Here is a 20,977-nt window from a genome sequence, read left to right as displayed (position 1 = left end):
TAGAAGAGGTAATTAAAGAATTGGAATGTTACTTTAATACCAACGATACCCCGGAGTGCGATCCCGGAATTATCTGGGAAGCACATAAGGTGGTCATTAGAGGGGTACTAATTAAACATGGGTCTAGAATAAAAAGGGAACGTACGGAAAAACTGAAAAAGTTACTGGAGGAATTGGCCATGTTGGAGAGTAGGCATAAGCAGGCAGGATCTATAACAGGAGAGGAAGAGGTGGTGAGGAAAAGAAGGGAAATTACAGATCTCTTGTACTATAAAGCTCAAGCAGCAATACAGAGGTGTAAAAAATATGCATACGAATCAGGAGATAAGTGTGGGAAGGGATTGGCTAGATTATTACGTGAACAGAAGACGAGTAACTATATTCCATGTATCAAATCATTAAAGAAACAGAAGGTTTTTAAACCAAAGGATATAGCGAAAGAGTTTCAAGAATATTATTGCTCTCTCTATAACATAAAAAGTAAACCCCCGATCAAAGGAAAGATCGACCAGTATCTTATGGAATCAGCAATACCAAAACTAATGGAAGCAGATAAAGAGAAGCTAGATGCCCCTATAGTTGAAGAAGAAATCAAAGTAGCAGTTAATTCAATGAAACAGGGGAAAGCGCCTGGGCCCGACGGGTATACGGGTCAATACTATAAAACTCTACTCCCACCGCTATTGAAATATATGACGAAATTCTTTAACGCATTAGGGACATCAGCTAGCTTTACGAAAGAAACTCTACTGGCCTATATTTCGGTGATACCGAAAGAGGGGAAAGACTTGAGTTTGTGTGAAAGTTATAGGCCGATTTCTCTACTAAATTTAGATGTGAAAATCTTCGCTAAGATCCTGGCAAATAGAATACAACAATATATCCCAGAACTGATACACTTGGACCAGGTGGGATTTGTCCCCACACGGGAAGCACGCGACAACACGATAAAAGCCATTAACTTAGTACAGATTGTAAACAAAACACAGACACAATGTGTACTATTAAATACAGACGCAGAAAAGGCCTTCGACAGGGTGAATTGGAGCTATATGAGGGCAGTTTTACAACATGGAGGTTTTGGAGATAAAATGATAAAATGGATACTGTCTATGTACTCTGGCCTGACGGCCCAAGTTCGGGCAAACGGAATAGTATCAGAACCCTTCCAGATATGGAATGGTACAAGACAGGGGTGCCCCCTGTCCCCGCTCCTCTTCGCCCTGTCGCTAGAACCCTTCCTGAGTACCGTACGCTTAAATAAAAACATATCAGGAATACACATAGGAAAGAACCATTGCAAAATATCTGCATACGCAGACGACATGCTGTTCACACTCACGAAACCACTGATCTCTATCCCGAACCTAATGAGGGAATTCGAGAAATATGGCTCTCTCTCGAACTTAAGTATTAACTTCAATAAATCAGAAGCAATGGGAATTAACGTCCCACAAACATTAATAAATCACTTAAAACAAAAATGTAAGTTTAAATGGACAGAAAAAGCATTAACATACCTGGGTATACAACTATCAGGGAGAGTAGATAAGATTTTTGAATTAAATTTTCCACCATTGCTTCAGAAGGTGAAGATACTATTGGATAAGTGGAACCAGGGGTTCCACACCTGGTTAGGCCGATGTAACGTCATTAAGATGAGTATACTTCCAAAAATCCTTTACTTACTGCAAACATTACCAATCCATATCCCAGCGCAGTTTTTCAAACAATGCCAGAGAGTCATCTTCAAGTTTATTTGGGCACACAAAAATCCCAGAATACAAAGAAAACAACTAATGTATACCAAACAACAGGGAGGTCTGGGAGTGCCAGATATACGGAAGTACTACTATGCTGCCCATTTGAACAGATTAATAGACTGGAATAGGCACTCAGACACTAAACTTTGGGTACAAATTGAACAATCCCAATCTAAAACGCCATTAGAAAGGGCACCATGGTGGTATGCTTCATTACCAAAAGAACTTAACAAAAACCCGATACTGGGAAATACAGTGAAGATATGTGTAACAGCTTTTTCCATGATGGGTATGGACCCTAGGACCTCTCCACTATACCCAGTACTGGGAAACCCCCTTTTTCCCCCGGGAGATGAGGATGGAGTTTTCCGAGACTTAAGGGAGGGGGGGTGTAGACAGGTAGTGAGTTATATACGAAGGGGAAGATGGCTCACAATAGCTGAATTGATGGAACAAGGGGGGGGATTCCACCTAAAGTTTTGGAATGCACTCCAGATGGTTCACTTTTTGAATACATTACCAAACCCAGGGGTTTTTAAAAGACCAATTACGAGAATTGAAAAAATGTGTAGCGAGAGGGGAAGATTACAACATACACTATCATTATGTTATGATATATTGACACAGTCAGGGAACCACCCTCTGAAATGTGTCCAGGATTGGGAACAGGAACTAAAAAAGGTATTTAGCACGGAACAGCGACAATGCATCTATAAACGAATACATAAAACATCAATATGCGCAAGGACACAGGAGACAAATTACAAGATATTCGCGAGGTGGTACAGGACACCGGAGAGATTAAACAAAATCTTCCCAGAGGTGTCAGATAAATGTTGGAGGTGCCTGGGGAGTAAAGGGACGTTGTTACACATACTCTGGGACTGCCCTTTGATAAGGAGCTTTTGGCTGGAGATTAAAAGGATACTTCAGATATGCTCAGAATATGAGATACCGGAAAACCCAGAATTTTACCTGTTACATTTGAACCAAATACAAGAGAAAGCATATAGGGAGACAAGTCTAGGTCATCTATTAGATGCGGCAAAAATGTGCATAACAAAAAAATGGAAGTCCTCAACATCTCCCACAATAGAGATGTGGATAAATAAAGTAAAAGAAATCAGTAAATTAGAAGAATTAATACAAACAGCACAACACCAAAAGGAAAGATATTTAAGAATTTGGACACCCTGGAAATCTTTTATAGATTCCAGGGCTTGAGGGGGGGGAATGGGGGTGTGGGATAATGGAGAGAGTATGGGTGATTTTTTTTTTTTTTTTTTCCTTTTCTTTATGGTTTTGTTTTCTTTTCTTGTTTATATATCTTTTTTTTTCTTCTTTTCTTCTCTTTGCTCCTCTAACAGATGGGTAGGAGTGCTTAGGATCACATCCATAGGTTAGAGGGGATACGCTACAGAACGCAGTGGCAAGTCAGTCAGTCAGTCAGTCAGTCAGTCAGTGTCAGCGGTGGAGTAGGGCGCTTCGGACCTTCCGCATACGAGCCTGCTTCCACCCAGACCTGGCAGTCAGAGGCTAGGCAGCTGCTAGGCTAGACGCTCCAGGAAACAAGCTCCCTGGAACCAGGAACCAGCACCTCGTTCTCCACGTGGACTCCTCTCTTCCGCAGGTAAGACCCTGCCTCTCAGGGCCTGACATTTTGGGGATCCACTGACGGCCGTCCTTATCAGGGCAGCCGTCACACAGACCCCACACTGCGGCTTTCTATACTATTTCTCGCCGGCATCTATCGCCCGCACGGCCACCCGCTTTGTGGTAGTCCCAAGTCACCCCCCCTGGGTGTATTTTCGGCGTTTTTTGGTGCTCTTGCACCCCCGCGCCAGCCTGCTCCTTCTCGCGGCCGCCGCACCTTAGGAAAGTCCGCAGCTTCAGCCGCGGCCTACCGGCGCGCCGTTCTTTTCTTCCTACACTAAATTCCTAAGCACAGTTTGCTCTGGTTATTCATCCCCACACCCCCAGAGGCCCCCTGTTCAGCAACTTCATCGGTAAATATCGTTTTTACCAAGCTGACAGCCCCCCCCCCAGCCCGGGTCCTGTGCTTTGCCTGGCGGCCATTATTTTGGTACACCCCAGCAGCAGTGACACCCAGCATCCCCCCCCCTTTTTTTCCCCTCCATAAACCGTCAGTCTTTTAAACCAGGGTTTTAAGCCGATCGCCTTTAGGGATCAGGAAGGAATTTTTTTCCCTGCCGCAGCACATTGGCCAGCTTGCCCAGGGTTTTTTTGCCTTCCTCTGGACCAAAATAAAACCCAATTCCCTTGAGCTAGGATTCTCGAATCCTCTCTCACCCTACGCCCGCACTCCAGCCCTCGGTGACTGGCAACAATGGTTAAGTTGCGATACTCTGCAGAAACCATTTGGGGTCTGAGACAATTCGCAACTACATTACCTGCCGCCACCACAATAGCCTTAAAATCAGATCAACTTTTGAGGTTCGATCATCGATCGATCATCAAAAATTTCAATCATTCACCACAGCTCAAGCACATATCATGTGCTTTGCTTAACACTAGATCAGCAGTTCAACACCGATCAGAAATCCATGATTTCTTACTACAATACGATCTAGACTGCCTCTTTATTACGGAAAGTTGGCTGTCGGACGATTGCAACACCATTCTCGGAGAACTGGTGCCAGCAAACTATCGCATCTTAACGGAAAATAGAATAGGGCAAAGGGGAGGAGGCCTGGCGGTGATTCATAAGTCGCATATTGCAATCACTAAACCGGTCCTTCAAAATCCTCTACCTTTTATGGAAACCCTTACGCTTCAACTTCAAGCTCATTCTCAGGAGACCGTTCATATTCTCCTCTGCTATAGGCCCCCTGGGCCCAAATCGCAGTTGATATCAGCATTAACGGAGTTCATTTCCACCTACTCCCTTAGCAGCAATCATCTTTTGCTGCTCGGGGATTTCAATTTGTGGGCTAACTCCTCACAGGATCCCATCGCGGATGCCTGCATCAACCACCTGGAAGGATTAGGACTTCAACAACTTATACGCGGACCAACGCATGCTTCAGGTCACACACTCGACCTAATTTTCAGACAAAATCTGAAAATAAACATTTTGGGAAATGAACCTTTGCCATGGACAGACCACCATGCAATTAGCTTCATAATCCCCAGAACTCCATTAGTCAGGAAAGTACCCAAGCCGGTGACAATACACTGGGCTAGATCTTAGAGGAAGCTCCACTCGGAACTCTTCAGATCTACCCTGGAAAACCGAATTGGGGCTATTCCTCCTCAGCTAGCAGCCTCAGATACTTTGGATGCCATTAATGCAGCTCTGCTACAGTCAGCCGACCTAGCAGCACCAAAGCGCAAACTCCGCAGCCGGGCAAAAAAGTCCAGCTGGTTCAATAACCAGCTGTCGCTATTGAAGCAAGAGCGCAGAAGGGCGGAAGCCGCCTGGAAAAGAAGTCCGTCAGAAGACCACCTCAACTTCTACAAAGCAGTAACAACGCGCTATCACAAGGAAATTTTCAAAGCCAAAAAACTTCACTTCTCCAGGGTGATTAACAGCGCAATGAATCGCCCACGCGAACTCTTCAGGATGGTCACCCAGACCATGAATCCGGGATGTCTAGAAGTCCCCACTTCAGACACCCAAGAGTTCTGCAATGAACTATCGGATTTCTTCATCAACAAAATTGAAAAAATTCGGGTAAGTATTCGGCAAAACAATACTCCACTCAGCCCCGTCTTCAATCAAAACAACGACGGAACGCCTCTACAATCAACTAAGTTCACTTTGGAACCCATCTCCATCGATACAACAAAAAAATTCATTGGTGTGCTGCGCAACAGCACAGCACCGAATGACATCATTCCCACCAAGCTACTGAAGGAATGTGCCGACATCCTGGCGCCTCCAATCATGCAGCTTATAAATCAGTCATTTAAGGAAGGCATAGTGCCTTCCCTGCTGAAAGAGGGCACAATCCTGCCGATCTTGAAAAAACCTAATTTGGATCCTATGGACCCAACTCACCGCCGTCCCATAACAGGTCTAAATGCTCTGTCCAAGATAATGGAGAAAGTGGTGGTAAATCAGCTGCAACAGCATCTGGACACCCACAACCTACTCGATCCATTTCAATCCGGGTTCCGTCCCGGTCACGGGACAGAAACGGCCTTACTGAAAATATGGGACGATGCGCTCGAGGCCGCAGACGAAGGAGAATCCTGTCTCCTGGTTCTGCTGGACCTAAGCGCAGCTTTTGACACAGTAGACCATAAATTGCTACTGAGACGACTAACAGAAGTCGCCGGAGTCTCAGAAGATGCCTTACCATGGTTCTCCTCTTTTCTTGGAAACCGATCACAAACAGTGAAACTGGGATCCTTCACGTCAGAAAAACGCACGGTGCCATGTGGGGTCCCCCAAGGATCCCCCCTATCACCAGTGCTGTTTAATATCTATCTTCGTCCTCTCTTTGATATTATCGGTAGCCATGAACTACTTTATCACTCTTATGCAGACGACACGCAGTTGTACTTTCGCATCTGCCATAAAAAGGATCATCATCTCAGATTAGAGAAATGTCTCTCTTCAATAGAAAACTGGATGACTAAGAGTTATCTCAAACTCAATAGTGCTAAAACAGAACTCTTTATCTTCGATGCCAGTCGGAAGAAACCACCGACAACAAACTGGACACCATCTCCCATCCTGGGACAAATCATCGCCCCTAGCTCCAAAGTCAAAAGTCTGGGAGTCACGTTTGACACCTTCATGACAATGGACGCACAAATAGGGTCAGTAGTCAGCGGGGCGCACCATTTGATGCGCCTACTACGCAGACTGATTCCATTTATCCCCAAAGAAGACGTAGCAGTCGTGGTGGGATCTATCGTGAATTCCAGACTGGACTATGCAAATGCCCTTTACCTCGGGCTACCCAAGTACCAAATCGCTCGTCTTCAAGTCGTACAGAATACGGCCGCTAGACTGGTGACTGGGAAAAAATCTTGGGAATCAATCTCACCTTCACTGAGATCCCTTCACTGGCTGCCAGTGAAAGACAGAATTGCATTCAAAGCACTCTGCCTGACACATAAGTGCATCCATGGGAAGGCTCCTAGATATCTATGCGACAAGATCAAACCGCACAACTGCAACCGCATTCTGCGATCCACCGACCAAAATCTGGTCAAGGTTCCTAAAACCAAATACAAGTCCAAAGGAGAAAGAAGGTTTGCTTTCCAGGGCCCCAGCATTCGGTTGGAGCAAAACCACCTGTCTTTCAGAGGGCAGATCAAAACCCTGCTTTTCTGAAAGGCATGAGACACAAACAACAAGCGCCCAGAGGCGATTCAGTTCGCATGTGCCGCGCTATATAAGTTTTTCATTCATTCATTCATTCATTCATTCATTCAAGGTCAATCAATGTGAATTGTATATATATATACTGAAGATGTGTACAACAACAGTATCTTAAAAGTAATAAGCACTGCTACAATTGTATAATGTATAATGTTTTATTAATGTGTATCTAAATAAAACAAAATAATCAGAAAGAAAAAAAAAATAATACAACTCAAATTTGCTCTGCCATATATTTAAATGGTTTTAGTAATGTATCTGCAAAAACAATTCAATTACCAAAAAGGTACACATGAAAAGATTAATACTTTACCAGGACTTAAGAATTCTGTCGTTTTGAGAAGCAAAGTCCCAAGGGGACTTCTTTCCACATTCCTACATCTTTCCACCTTTCAAGATCTCCTTGCATTTCAGAATCCTCCTTTTAGAATCCAGCCCTTCCGTTCAAAAGATCCCATCTCTATGATCTGTAACTACTTTTTATCTCACTCAAAAAGTGTGTGTGTGTCATTACTATGTTATTGATGATGTAATATGACATTGTGCTTTATATGTAACCATGACAACCAAGTCTAACACCATCTTGAATAATTACTATTTTCAACCTCTAGAGGCAGTGCTGTAAAAGAAATTACTTATTTTCTGTTATTTTCATGACCTCCTGCCCTCGGCATAGTAAGACAACATTAATTGTCAAAAATACACCAAAAAGGAAAACTCTGCGCTCTTGAAAGTTCACCAATTATAAATCCACTTAATGTTTGTGAAGAAAAAAACATACATTAACACTTTAATTTTCGGAAGATCCAGTCCTTTATATGGTTAAAAAAGGGAAAGTTTCCACAATGTACACAATATAATAAAAAAAGTATAAAAAAAACTTTCCAAATGTCTGCATCAGACCAGCACCCTCTTCAGACTTCAAATGGTTAAAGCTTGCGGTTTTAGTTTGTGGGCTGTCTAGCAAGACATCATTAGTGCAAATGGTGAGCACAGTACATTACCCAGCCAGATGTAAACATCGATCGAATGTCCTTCTCCTGGCTGATGTAACAATGTCCGGGATCCTAGGCTCTCTCCTATGCGGGTCTGGAAGCTTCACAGACCCGATAAATGTGACTGCTGGAGACACAGGGTGGATCTGCCTATCAGAAAGGACGCTCTCCCTGGGTGAACATGCAAGCGTCCCACGTCTGAGACACTGTTTCAGTAAACCAGCTGTACTGCAGGGAGAAGTTTAGGCGCCCTCCAGTGGGCAAAATGCAGTATGCGCTTGTTGAAAAATCAACAGCGTTGCATGGCGATTAAAATAATCGGATATAAAAGTTCGTATGCATGAATAGGATCTTCCATCATAAAAGGGGGATATTAAGAGGGGTCCTAGACGACGCGTTTCGCCCTTACAAGAGCTTTGTCACAGTCAATAGGACCTAGGTATAAAGTTTAATTAAATAGACTAAGATAGGGGGGGGGATTTGAGGAAGGGGAGGAGAAAGGGGAGGTGTACCAAACCGAGAGATTTAACCCTTTGGACATCCAAAAAGACAAACAGACAAATAAATCACATATATATTGCAAGAGAATTCTTTTTAAAAAATATATTGCAAGAGAATTCTTTTTAAAAAAAACATATTAGCATATCATAAATTACTAAAATATAAACAGCAGTTTTTTTGTGTCTTAACTGGTCACTAGATCTCATTATAACAAATCTATATTGTTGCAACATAATATCCACAATAGGTTGTATGGGCACTCTATCCAAATGGTGCCCTCTAGTGGCAATTCATAAAAACTATATTCTAAAAAATGTTTTAGAATATAGAATAAAAAGCTATATATAAAATAGGAAGAGTTAGATAAGAACGTTAACTTCAATTTCCTCATTTAACCCCTTAGGTGCCAAGCTGTCGAACTTATGTATCCAGAAGACCTCCCTTCTGCAAAGAAGGGAGAATCTTTCATTGGTAGTCAGAGTTCCTTTCGGAATGTGCTCAATTACAAAAACTTCAAGATATTTAAAATCCCTGTTGTGACAACGATCAAAGTGCCGAGGAACGCTGTGTTCAGTACAGCCCTTTTTAATCAGGCGACGATGATCGCCGATTCGGGCGCGTAGAGCTCTGATAGTTCTGCCAACATAGAAAAGACCACAGGCACACCGTAGGACATAAATAACAAATTCTGTAGAACATGTCACAAAATGTTTGATACCAAATGATTTTCCAGGAGATAGATGAATCTTCTCTGTGCCATGGGAAATGAATTGGCATGTCAAGCATGCCCGTTTTTTGCACTGAAAGATCCCCTTACGGTCATTAAAATAGCTTCTAATATCTAATGGAGAACCTGATGGTTTCTTCTGAATTTTACTAGGGGCTAAGATATTTTTGAGTGTACGGGCCCTCTGAAAAGTAACCTGCGGGATGGCTGGAAGTATAGGAGCCAATCTTTGGTCTAAGTGAAGTATTTTAAAATGTTTCTTTATAATATTGGCAACTGATTTGTAACAATCATTGTATGTAGTAACAAATCTAGTGGTATATTCACTAACCCGTTGTTCTTTGGTTGTTACCGTCTCAGGGGGTTTCAGAAAAAAAGAAAAGGCCTCATTGACTAACTTTTCAGGATAGCCCTTCTCTTCAAATTTCTTCTGCATTAGGATGCTCTGTTCAATATATTCATCATCCCGAGTACAATTCCTTTTGAGTCTATTGAATTGTCCTTTTGGAATATTCTTCTTCCACACAGGATGATGGCAACTGTCATAGTGCAGATATGAGTTACCATTAGTTGGTTTGTTATGATTCTTGGTAATTATTTTATCTTGTTCATGTGTTACCACTAGATCCAAGAAGACTATTTCAAGGGGATCTATTACATATGTAAAGGATAAATTGAAAGTATTGGAATTACAATACGAGACAAAGGAGAGAAAAGTCTCCATTGTCCCACTCCAAATGAGGATCACATCATCAATGTAACGTCCAAAATAAACTATAAATTCAGCATAGGGATTGTTTTGCCAAATATATATGTCTTCCCATTGGCCCATGGTTAGATTGGCATATACAGGTGCATAATTAGCTCCCATCGCCCTTCCCTTTTAATTGTAAATAAAACTGCTCACAGAACGTAAAATAATTGTGTTTGAGACAGAACTCCACTGCCTCCAATAAAAACTGGGACTGTAAAGAATTAAAATCTCCACTCTTGTTTAGGAAATATTGGACAGCTCTAGTTCCCACTTCGTGCGGAATAGAGGTATATAGTGATGCCACGTCCAGAGATGCCCAAAAGTATCCTGGTTCCCATTTGTAATGTTGGAGGGCGTCTATCACTTCTTTTGAATCTTTTATGTATGACGGCAATTGGAGAACCAGAGGTTGTAACATATGGTCGATATACATTAAAAGGCCATTAAGGAAGCTGTTCGTGCTGGCTATAATAGGGCGGCCTGGAGGATCTACAAGAGATTTGTGAATTTTCGGTAAAAAATAAAAATGGGGGGTACTACATTCAAAGGGGAGGAAAAACTGCCTTTCTCTTTTCGTGAGCACACCACTTTCCCACGCTGTATAAATCAGCGTTTTCAGTAGCTGTTGGTATTCGGGGAGAGGGTCTTTAGACAGTTTAAGGTAAGTGTCAGTATCCGCTAGAAGACGGCTGGCTTCTTTCAGATAATCTACCTTATTTTGGATCACTATGCTGCCCCCTTTGTCCGCCTGTTTAATAATAAGGTCAGCATTATTCTTTAAAACTTTAAGAGCTTGATTCTCCTCAAATGATAAATTCAAATGTTTTGTATTTTTTGGTTTTTCACACAAAACGACCAGATCTTTGTAGACCGCTTGATAGTAGGTCTCGATGTACGGCCCTTTAGAGGAACTAGGGTAAAATGTGGATTTGGGTTTAAAAGTGGTGGTTAGCATAGGGGGCTCCACCTGTGATATGGCGACATCCCCCTCTACGTGACCATCCTGCCATAGGTCCTCGAGGATTTGTAGTACCTCTTCCTCCGGCATAATTGATGGCAAAGGTGTTACTGCCACCATTTGGCTGTTGTAATTACCTTTATGGTGCACCAAAGGATTAGTCGCAAAGTGACGCTTCAAAGTAAGCTGCCTGATAAATACATGTAGGTCTTTAAATAAGCCAAATTTATTCGGGCCATTAGAGGGTGAGAAACTTAACCCTTTCTGGGTTCTGGGTCCTGTGTGGAAGAAGAATATTCCAAAAGGACAATTCAATAGACTCAAAAGGAATTGTACTCGGGATGATGAATATATTGAACAGAGCATCCTAATGCAGAAGAAATTTGAAGAGAAGGGCTATCCTGAAAAGTTAGTCAATGAGGCCTTTTCTTTTTTTCTGAAACCCCCTGAGACGGTAACAACCAAAGAACAACGGGTTAGTGAATATACCACTAGATTTGTTACTACATACAATGATTGTTACAAATCAGTTGCCAATATTATAAAGAAACATTTTAAAATACTTCACTTAGACCAAAGATTGGCTCCTATACTTCCAGCCATCCCGCAGGTTACTTTTCGGAGGGCCCGTACACTCAAAAATATCTTAGCCCCTAGTAAAATTCAGAAGAAACCATCAGGTTCTCCATTAGATATTAGAAGCTATTTTAATGACCGTAAGGGGATCTTTCAGTGCAAAAAACGGGCATGCTTGACATGCCAATTCATTTCCCATGGCACAGAGAAGATTCATCTATCTCCTGGAAAATCATTTGGTATCAAACATTTTGTGACATGTTCTACAGAATTTGTTATTTATGTCCTACGGTGTGCCTGTGGTCTTTTCTATGTTGGCAGAACTATCAGAGCTCTACGCGCCCGAATCGGCGATCATCGTCGCCTGATTAAAAAGGGCTGTACTGAACACAGCGTTCCTCGGCACTTTGATCGTTGTCACAACAGGGATTTTAAATATCTTGAAGTTTTTGTAATTGAGCACATTCCGAAAGGAACTCTGACTACCAATGAAAGATTCTCCCTTCTTTGCAGAAGGGAGGTCTTCTGGATACATAAGTTCGACAGCTTGGCACCTAAGGGGTTAAATGAGGAAATTGAAGTTAACGTTCTTATCTAACTCTTCCTATTTTATATATAGCTTTTTATTCTATATTCTAAAACATTTTTTAGAATATAGTTTTTATGAATTGCCACTAGAGGGCACCATTTGGATAGAGTGCCCATACAACCTATTGTGGATATTATGTTGCAACAATATAGATTTGTTATAATGAGATCTAGTGACCAGTTAAGACACAAAAAAACTGCTGTTTATATTTTAGTAATTTATGATATGCTAATATGTTTTTTTTAAAAAGAATTCTCTTGCAATATATTTTTTAAAAAGAATTCTCTTGCAATATATATGTGATTTATTTGTCTGTTTGTCTTTTTGGATGTCCAAAGGGTTAAATCTCTCGGTTTGGTACACCTCCCCTTTCTCCTCCCCTTCCTCAAATCCCCCCCCCCCTATCTTAGTCTATTTAATTAAACTTTATACCTAGGTCCTATTGACTGTGACAAAGCTCTTGTAAGGGCGAAACGCGTCGTCTAGGACCCCTCTTAATATCCCCCTTTTATGATGGAAGATCCTATTCATGCATAAGAACTTTTATATCCGATTATTTTAATCGCCATGCAACGCTGTTGATTTTTCAACAAGCGCATACTGCATTTTGCCCACTGGAGGGCGCCTAAACTTCTCCCTGCAGTACAGCTGGTTTACTGAAACAGTGTCTCAGACGTGGGACACTTGCATGTTCACCCAGGGAGAGCGTCCTTTCTGATAGGCTGATCCACCCTGTGTCTCCAGCAGTCACATTTATCGGGTCTGTGAAGCTTCCAGACCCGCATAGGAGAGAGCCTAGGATCCCGGACATTGTTACATCAGCCAGGAGAAGGACATTCGATCGATGTTTACATCTGGCTGGGTAATGTACTGTGCTCACCATTTGCACTAATGATGTCTTGCTAGACAGCCCACAAACTAAAACCGCAAGCTTTAACCATTTGAAGTCTGAAGAGGGTGCTGGTCTGATGCAGACATTTGGAAAGTTTTTTTTATACTTTTTTTATTATATTGTGTACATTGTGGAAACTTTCCCTTTTTTAACCATATAAAGGACTGGATCTTCCGAAAATTAAAGTGTTAATGTATGTTTTTTTCTTCACAAACATTAAGTGGATTTATAATTGGTGAACTTTCAGGAGCGCAGAGTTTTCCTTTTTGGTGTATTTGTGTATTTGTGGTACTTCAGGGTATCCGGATCTCTGCAGCACGGACTGTTCTCAGCCCATACGAGGGTTTCAAGTATTTCATGGGATATTAGTTATTTCCCATTGAGCGCCAGTGATTTTTTTGTATTAATTGTCAAAAACTGTCAAACATGTGTCAATTTCCTCCAGACATTCTGGCGCTTGTTAAAATATATGGATGTGATAAAATATACCCCACATAATTAGTTGGGGTTATAAATTCCTTGAAACTGAAGCCATTGGAATTTAACTATAAGCAAAGCAGTTATTCATGAACATTGTCACTAATAGAATACCATGTTTGCAACTTTTATCATAATAATCTATATAACAGGTTTTATAATGTTAAAACAAATAAATTATAAACATATATGAAAGAAAAAATATTATTTAAAATATATAATACAATAGCTTCATTTGTGAATAAGCCCTTTTGTTTCGTTCATGCAAAGAGTTCATGTGAAATACGATTGTCTAAACTATACATCGCCTGTGGAATCTCCCCTTATCTTGTTTATTTTACTAAGTGTTCGAACCTTTGAATTATAACCTATGAAGATGGTACAGGCAAGACAGGCAAGACTTACACAGTCTCCTCGTGAGACATCTTGAGCAATTATGAACTCTGATTCAACTTTTAGAGAGAAAATGGCTTCCCTCATGTTCATATGAAAAATATACAATATACAGGCTTTATATATGAATATAAATTCTTTTTAACCCAAATAATTCTGACAACATCATACTTAAACTGGGGCATATCGATAAAACAAAGCAAACCAAGAGGAAACCCGAACCAAAGATTTGAAAGGTTTTAACTAGCAGCTTCCATGGAAAAAGGGTAGTATGCTTAAATATTACCAATATTATTGTTTCGGCCATCTGTTCCCATCTAACATAAAGACCCATACATATGGCCACTAGTAAAGTGATCTTGGCTAAAAAAAACAAATATCTGACTGATGTGTGCATGTTGACCTCTTGGCTTGCCTCTTCGAGTTGTGTCATTGCTGCATGGAAGCAGTGACTAACACAGTAATGGAGTGATCTGCACATGTAAAAATGTGGGAACCGGATTTGACAAAAAGATTGTATTCTTGATTTCTCATATAGAAGTTTGAAGGTGCTGTTACTTCCTTGTAATGTACATCACCTTGTCAGTTAAGCTCTCATAGAGAAGGCAGCTATCCAGTCAGGGGTTTCCTATTTCTTCTGTTAGGAAGCAGTCACCGAGGACACAGAGGTCTCTGGGGAAGTTGACGTCCAGGGCCGCTGTGTGGTTGGGGGAGGTGCGGGGCACACCGGAGCTCATGTCACGTGTGCCGTACGGTACACCGGGCTCCCCTGTCCCACTCTTTCCAACTATCCCCGCCGCCCCTCTGGTGCTTCTATAAACTCAAGATTATATACAGTATATTGTGCAAGGTCACATTTTGGAATGGCAATCATATGGGTCTAGTGCCTTTTCACTTGTATGCCATTATCCTTTAACCACTTCACCCCCGGACCATATTGCTGCCCAAAGACCAGAGTACTTTTTGCGATTCGGGACTGCGTCGCTTTAACAGACAATTGCGCGGTCGTGCGACGTGGCTCCCAAACAAAATTGGCGTCCTTTTTTTCCCACAAATAGAGCTTTATTTTGGTGGTATTTGATCACCTCTGCGGTTTTTATTTTTTGCGCTATAAACAAAAATAGAGCGACAATTTTGAAAAAAAATGAATATTTTTTACCATAATAAATATCCCCCAAAAATATATAAAAAAACTTTTTTTCCCTCAGTTTAGGCCGATACGTATTCTTCTACCTATTTTTCGTCAAAAAAAAATCGCAATAAACGTTTATGATTGGTTTGCGCAAAAGTTATAGCGTTTACAAAATAGGGGGTGTTTTTATGTCATTTTTATTAATATTTTTTTTTTACTAGTAATGGCGGCGATCAGTGATTCTTTTCGGTATTGCGACATTATGGCGGACACTTCGGACACTTTTGGGACCATTGGCATTTTTATAGCGATCAGTGCTATAAAAATGCATTGGATTACTATAAAAATGCCACTGGCAGTGAAGTGGTTAACACTAGGGGGCGGGGAAGGGGTTAAGTATGCCTGGGTGTGTTCTTACTGTGGGGGGGGGGGGTGGCCTCACTAGGGGAAACACTGATCCTCTGTTCATACATTGTATGAACAGAAAATCAGCGTTTCCCCCGCTGACAGGACCGGGAGCTGTGTGTTTACACACACAGCTCCCGGTCCCCGCTCTGTAACGAGCGATCGTGTGTGCCCGGCGGCGATCGCGCCCGCCGGGCACACGCACGGGAGTCGGGGGCGAGCGGGGGGCGCGCGCGCCCCTAGTGGCGGCTGAAAGAGCCAACGTAGAATGACGTGCTCTCGCCCAGGAGAGCCAGCTTGCCGACGTAGAACGGCGGTGCGCGGTCGGCAAGCAGTTAAGGGACATTCTGTCTCCGCATTCAAATTGGATATCGTTCCAGCATTAATTCAAGGTGAGATTTCTCTAACCTCCTGTAGCAAGTACAAACACAAATCAAATAAATTACTTGTTAAACCTCAAGAAATGCAATCTGTATGAGCTGAATACAAATGTGAATCATTTTCAGTAAATCACATTGACAACCCACAATGTGTAATATAAACACCCTTTTGAATAATGCAATCTGGTCAAAATAATTAAACAAATATGATTAAAATAGCAACCACAATAAGTAGAATAACAAACATAGTGCACAATAACATAGAAGTGAAGTTCCAATCTCACAGCAGAAAGTCCAAAACTTTGTGATTAATATTCCTTCCATGTGAACACCTCCACCGTCCGCTTAAAGTGGTACTAAAGGTTTGAATGTTGTTAAAGAAAAATAACAAACATGTTATACTTACCTCTGCTGTACAGCTCTTTTTGCACAGAGTGGCCCCGATCCTTGTCTTCTGGCATCCCTCTGTGGCTGTCTCGGCTCCTCTTCGCATCAGCTAACCCCCCTGGGAAGCGCTTTCCCAAGGGGGTTACCTTGCGGGTGCGCTCCCGAGTCCTGCATTTGCGTCCATAGACACGAATGCCAGACTCGGCCCTGCCCCTCCGGCGCCCGCGTCATTGGATTTGATTGACAGCAGCGCAAGCCAATGACTGCACTGCTATCAATCTATCCAATGAAGAGCCAAAAAGATCAGCCCGAAATCCAGCGCGTTCTCGACGCAGGACTTTTGATGGCTCAGGTAAGTAAACGGGGTGGCTGTGGGCCCACTAAGCATCGGATGTTTTTTCAACTTAATGCAAAGGATGCATTACGGTGAAAAAACATGAACCATTATGTAACGAGACCCTTGCTCACTCGGTTACACTCTCCCGACACTCCGCTGCTGCTATTGAATCAGATTGCAGTTCGCAATGTCTGATAGTTCGGTCATCCAAGGCTCCGGGATTCGAACTACAGCTATGTGCCGTTCAAAATCCATCAGAACAAACACCAGGCAGGCTGTATGTAAGTTCAAACAGGAAACTCTTTTATTGGATGCACACAACACACTTTTATACAGCAGTTTGAACACCCCGCCCCCAACAACCGCTTTCCTATTGGTCAATTGTAAAGTACATTGTAGTTCTCAATTAAGTCCTCTTAGTTATGCAAATGAGGACTTGAAACAGGGTCAGCAGTGATTGGTCCGATAGCTTGAATAGGAGGACTGCTATGTGTAATGAGACAGAAGCCCCAGGGGGCAATCAATGTACACAAACAGCCAAACACAGAACAATGCTTTTCCTCCAGACCATGGAGCCGTCTGGAGAGGGGGGTTAGCCTTAAGACAGGGCAGAAGACCCCCCACTGTGTAACAGATTCAAACACTTCAGCATTCCAAGGTCCATGACAATACTCCCCCCCGTGAAACAGTCCAACAGCCACAGTGGGACCCCGAACGGGTCAACTCGAGGATGTTGGAAAAGTAGTCTTAGGCCTCATACACACGACCGAACATGTCTGCTGAAACTGGTCCGCAGACCAGTTTCCGTGGACATGTCTGACCGTGTGTAGGGCCTACCGGACCGGAAACCTGGCCGAGCGGACAGGTTTCCAGCAGACAAAAGTTTCTTAGCATGCTAAGAAACTTGTCCGCTGGAAGCCTGTCCGTCGGACATGTCTGATGGTCAGTACGACTCATCGGAGCATGTCTGCTGGCCCGAGAACCCGCGCATGGCGTCGAAGTGATTCGAAGCATGCGTGGAAGCATTGAACTTCCGGGTTCCCGCACGTCGCCACGTCATCGTCGCTGCCATGTCACCGCATATTCTGTCTGCGGGGAATTTGGTCTGATGGTGTGTACACACATCAGACCAAATGATCCCAGCAGACATGTCCAATGAAAACGGTCCGTGGACTGTTTTCATCGGACATGTCTGGTCATGTGTACGAGGCCTTAAGGTTCCAGGTCTGTCTGCCAGGATAACCCATCCGCCTTCCTGTTTTGAGGCCCTGGCCCATAGTCGGAAGGCAAGAGGCTCACATTCAGTCCTCTCCAAAAGCCTCTGACGCACCTAGGTCTGTCACACATTACAACCCCTTTAAGGGAAAATGCTCACTTTTTAGATTGACCCTCACTACAAAGGTCATGTATGCATGAAGATGGAATCTACAATGATTACATTTCAGTATGATCCAGCTTGTATGAATCAGCACTAGGCTCAGCTCCACAAATGAATCAGTAAACCCGTCAACATCATTTCAAAGCAAACCTGACCCGATCTCCTGCTCTCCAGGATTGAGTCTGAAAGAGTGACTCCTCCCCAGGGCGAGAACTGAGCTCCAGTAGTAATCGGCGTGCGGTCCTAGCAGTAGGACGTACGGCTCCTGGAGCCAGACAGGCAGGGCTCTCCACCCCCAGCCTCTCTCCCCGCTCCCCCCCCTGTCACACTGCTCTGCTCCCCCCTGTCCTCTGCTTGTCGGCCTTCCTCTGCAGACTTACCACGCAGCTCCCCCCGGCTTAACCTGATGTCCCCTGGCTCTCTCCTCCCCCTGTCCAGGAAGCCTGCAGGTAAGCCCCGGTTTCCAGGGCCATCCACCAGCACCGTTGGCGGCCGTCCTTTTCAGGACAAGCCGCCGCAAATAGCTCTCAAACATCACGGCTCTCCCCTCCTCCGTACCCCCACAGTATCTCCGTCACTTGGGACATCCCCCTACCACCTCCCCGCCTCAATCGCCTGCCTTCTCTGGCTCCTCTCCAGACATCCGCGCCGGCCTGTGTGGGGCCGCGGCAGCCGCGATCTAGGAAAGACCGCGGCTTCGCCCGCGGCCTAGCGGAGCACCGCTTCCCTCTCCCGGGTATCTCCTCCAATCCGCCTGAAATCCCCCCTCCCATACCCCAGAAGGATACCTGGCTCTCCGGATCACCCATCCAGTCTCCCATGGCAGCACGGATCTCTACAGACAGTCCCAGCCTGGATCCTGCTGCCAGCAACAAGGGCACCCCTCATCCCCAGCTTGCTACACCCAGCAACAAGGGCACCCCTCATCCCCATCTTGCTACACCTAGCAACAAGGGCACCCCTCATCCCCACTCCCCCCCTTCTTAAATCACAACCAAAAACTTGATCCAGGGCTCGGCCCGATCGCCTCTCTAGGGGTCAGGAAGGAATTTTTTTTCCCTGCCGTAGCATATTGGCAGAGCTCGGCCAAGGGTTTTTTTGCCTTCCTCTGGACCAAGCCAGGAGAGAAGATTAAGCTAATCTTCCCTCCATCACCCAAACCCCCCCTCCCCCCGGCGCTGGCGACCATGGTTAATCTGCAATATTCTGCAGAAACCATTTGGGGCCTGAGGCGTTTTGCCGCAATACTACCAGCCATCACCAAAAAAGCCCTAAGAACTGAACGATTATTGAGAATCGATCAACGATCGACTGTCAAAAACTTCAGCCATTTACCCCAGCCTAAACACATATTATGTGCTCTGATCAACACAAGATCGGCAGTAAAACACCGACTAGAAATCCACGATTTCATTCAACAATATGATTTAGACTGCCTCTTTATTACAGAGAGCTGGCTCACAGCCGACTGTAACACCATACTGGGAGAACTGGTGCCTGAAAACTACCGTATTTTAACAGAAAACAGAATAGGACAAAGAGGAGGAGGCCTGGCAGTGATCCACAAGAATCACCTTGCGATCACTAAACCGGTCCTTCAAAACCCTCTTCCATTCATGGAAACCCTTACTCTGCAACTACAAACAAGTTCCCAGCAGACCGTTCGCATTCTTCTCTGCTATAGACCACCCGGCCCAAAAACGCAGCTTACTTCATCATTGACGGAGTTTATCTCCACTTACACCCTCAACAGCAAACACCTTTTGCTGCTTGGGGATTTCAACCTTTGGGCCAATTCCTCACAAGACCCCGTTGCCGATGCCTGCATTGACCACCTGGAAGGATTAGGGCTACAGCAATTAGTATGTGGGCCCACACATACCTCAGGTCACACGCTTGATCTCATTTTCAGACAAGATCTGGAAATAAACATTTTGGAAAATGAACCGTTGCCATGGACAGATCACCATGCAATTAAATTCATAATGTCCAAAATCCCCCCCTTAACAAAAACATCAAAACCAGTGACAACACACTGGACTAGATGTCAGAAGAAGCTCCATTCGGAACTCTTCAAAACCACATTAACCACTTACCCCCCGGAACATATTGCTGCCTAAAGACCAGAGTACTTTTTGCGATTCGGGACTGCGTCGCTTTAACAGACAATTGCGCGGTCGTGCGACGTGGCTCCCAAACAAAATTGGCGTCCTTTTTTTCCCACAAATAGAGCTTTCTTTTGGTGGTATTTGATCACCTCTGCGTTTTTTATTTTTTGCGCTATAAACAAAAATAGAGCGACAATTTTGAAAAAAATGAATATTTTTTACTTTTTGCTGTAATAAATATCCCCCAAAAATATATAAAAAAACATTTTTTTTCCTCAGTTTAGGCCGATACGTATTCTTCTACATATTTTTCGTAAAAAAAATCGCAATAAGCGTTTATTGATTGGTTTGCGCAAAAGTTATAGCGTTTACAAAATAGGGGGTATTTTTATGGCATTTTTATTAATATTTTTTTTACTAGTAATGGCGGCGATCAGCGATTTTTTTTTCGGTATTGCGACATTATGGCGGACACTTCGGACATTTTTGACACATTTTTGGGACCATTGGCATTTTTATAGCGATCAGTGCTATAAAAATGCATTAGATTACTATAAAAATGCCACTGGCAGTGAAGGGGTTAACACTAGGGGGCGGGGAAGGGGTTAAGTATGCCTGGGTGTGTTCTTACTGTGGGGGGGGGGGGTGGCCTCACTAGGGGAAACACTGATTTTCTGTTCATACATTGTATGAACAGAAAATCAGCATTTCCCCTGCTGACAGGAACGAGAGCTGTGTGTTTACACACACAGCTCCCGTTCCCCGCTCTGTACCGAGCGATCGCGTGTGCCCGGCGGCGATCGCGCCCGCCGGGCACACGCACGGGAGTCGGGGGCGAGCGGGGAGCGCGCGCGCGCGCCTCCGGCGGC

The sequence above is a fragment of the Rana temporaria genome, chromosome 12 (assembly GCF_905171775.1).
Source record: "Rana temporaria chromosome 12, aRanTem1.1, whole genome shotgun sequence".
NCBI classification, from domain to species: domain Eukaryota; kingdom Metazoa; phylum Chordata; class Amphibia; order Anura; family Ranidae; genus Rana; species Rana temporaria.
The sequence above is the reverse complement of the archived record's forward strand: the minus strand, read 5'-3'. Positions refer to the sequence as shown.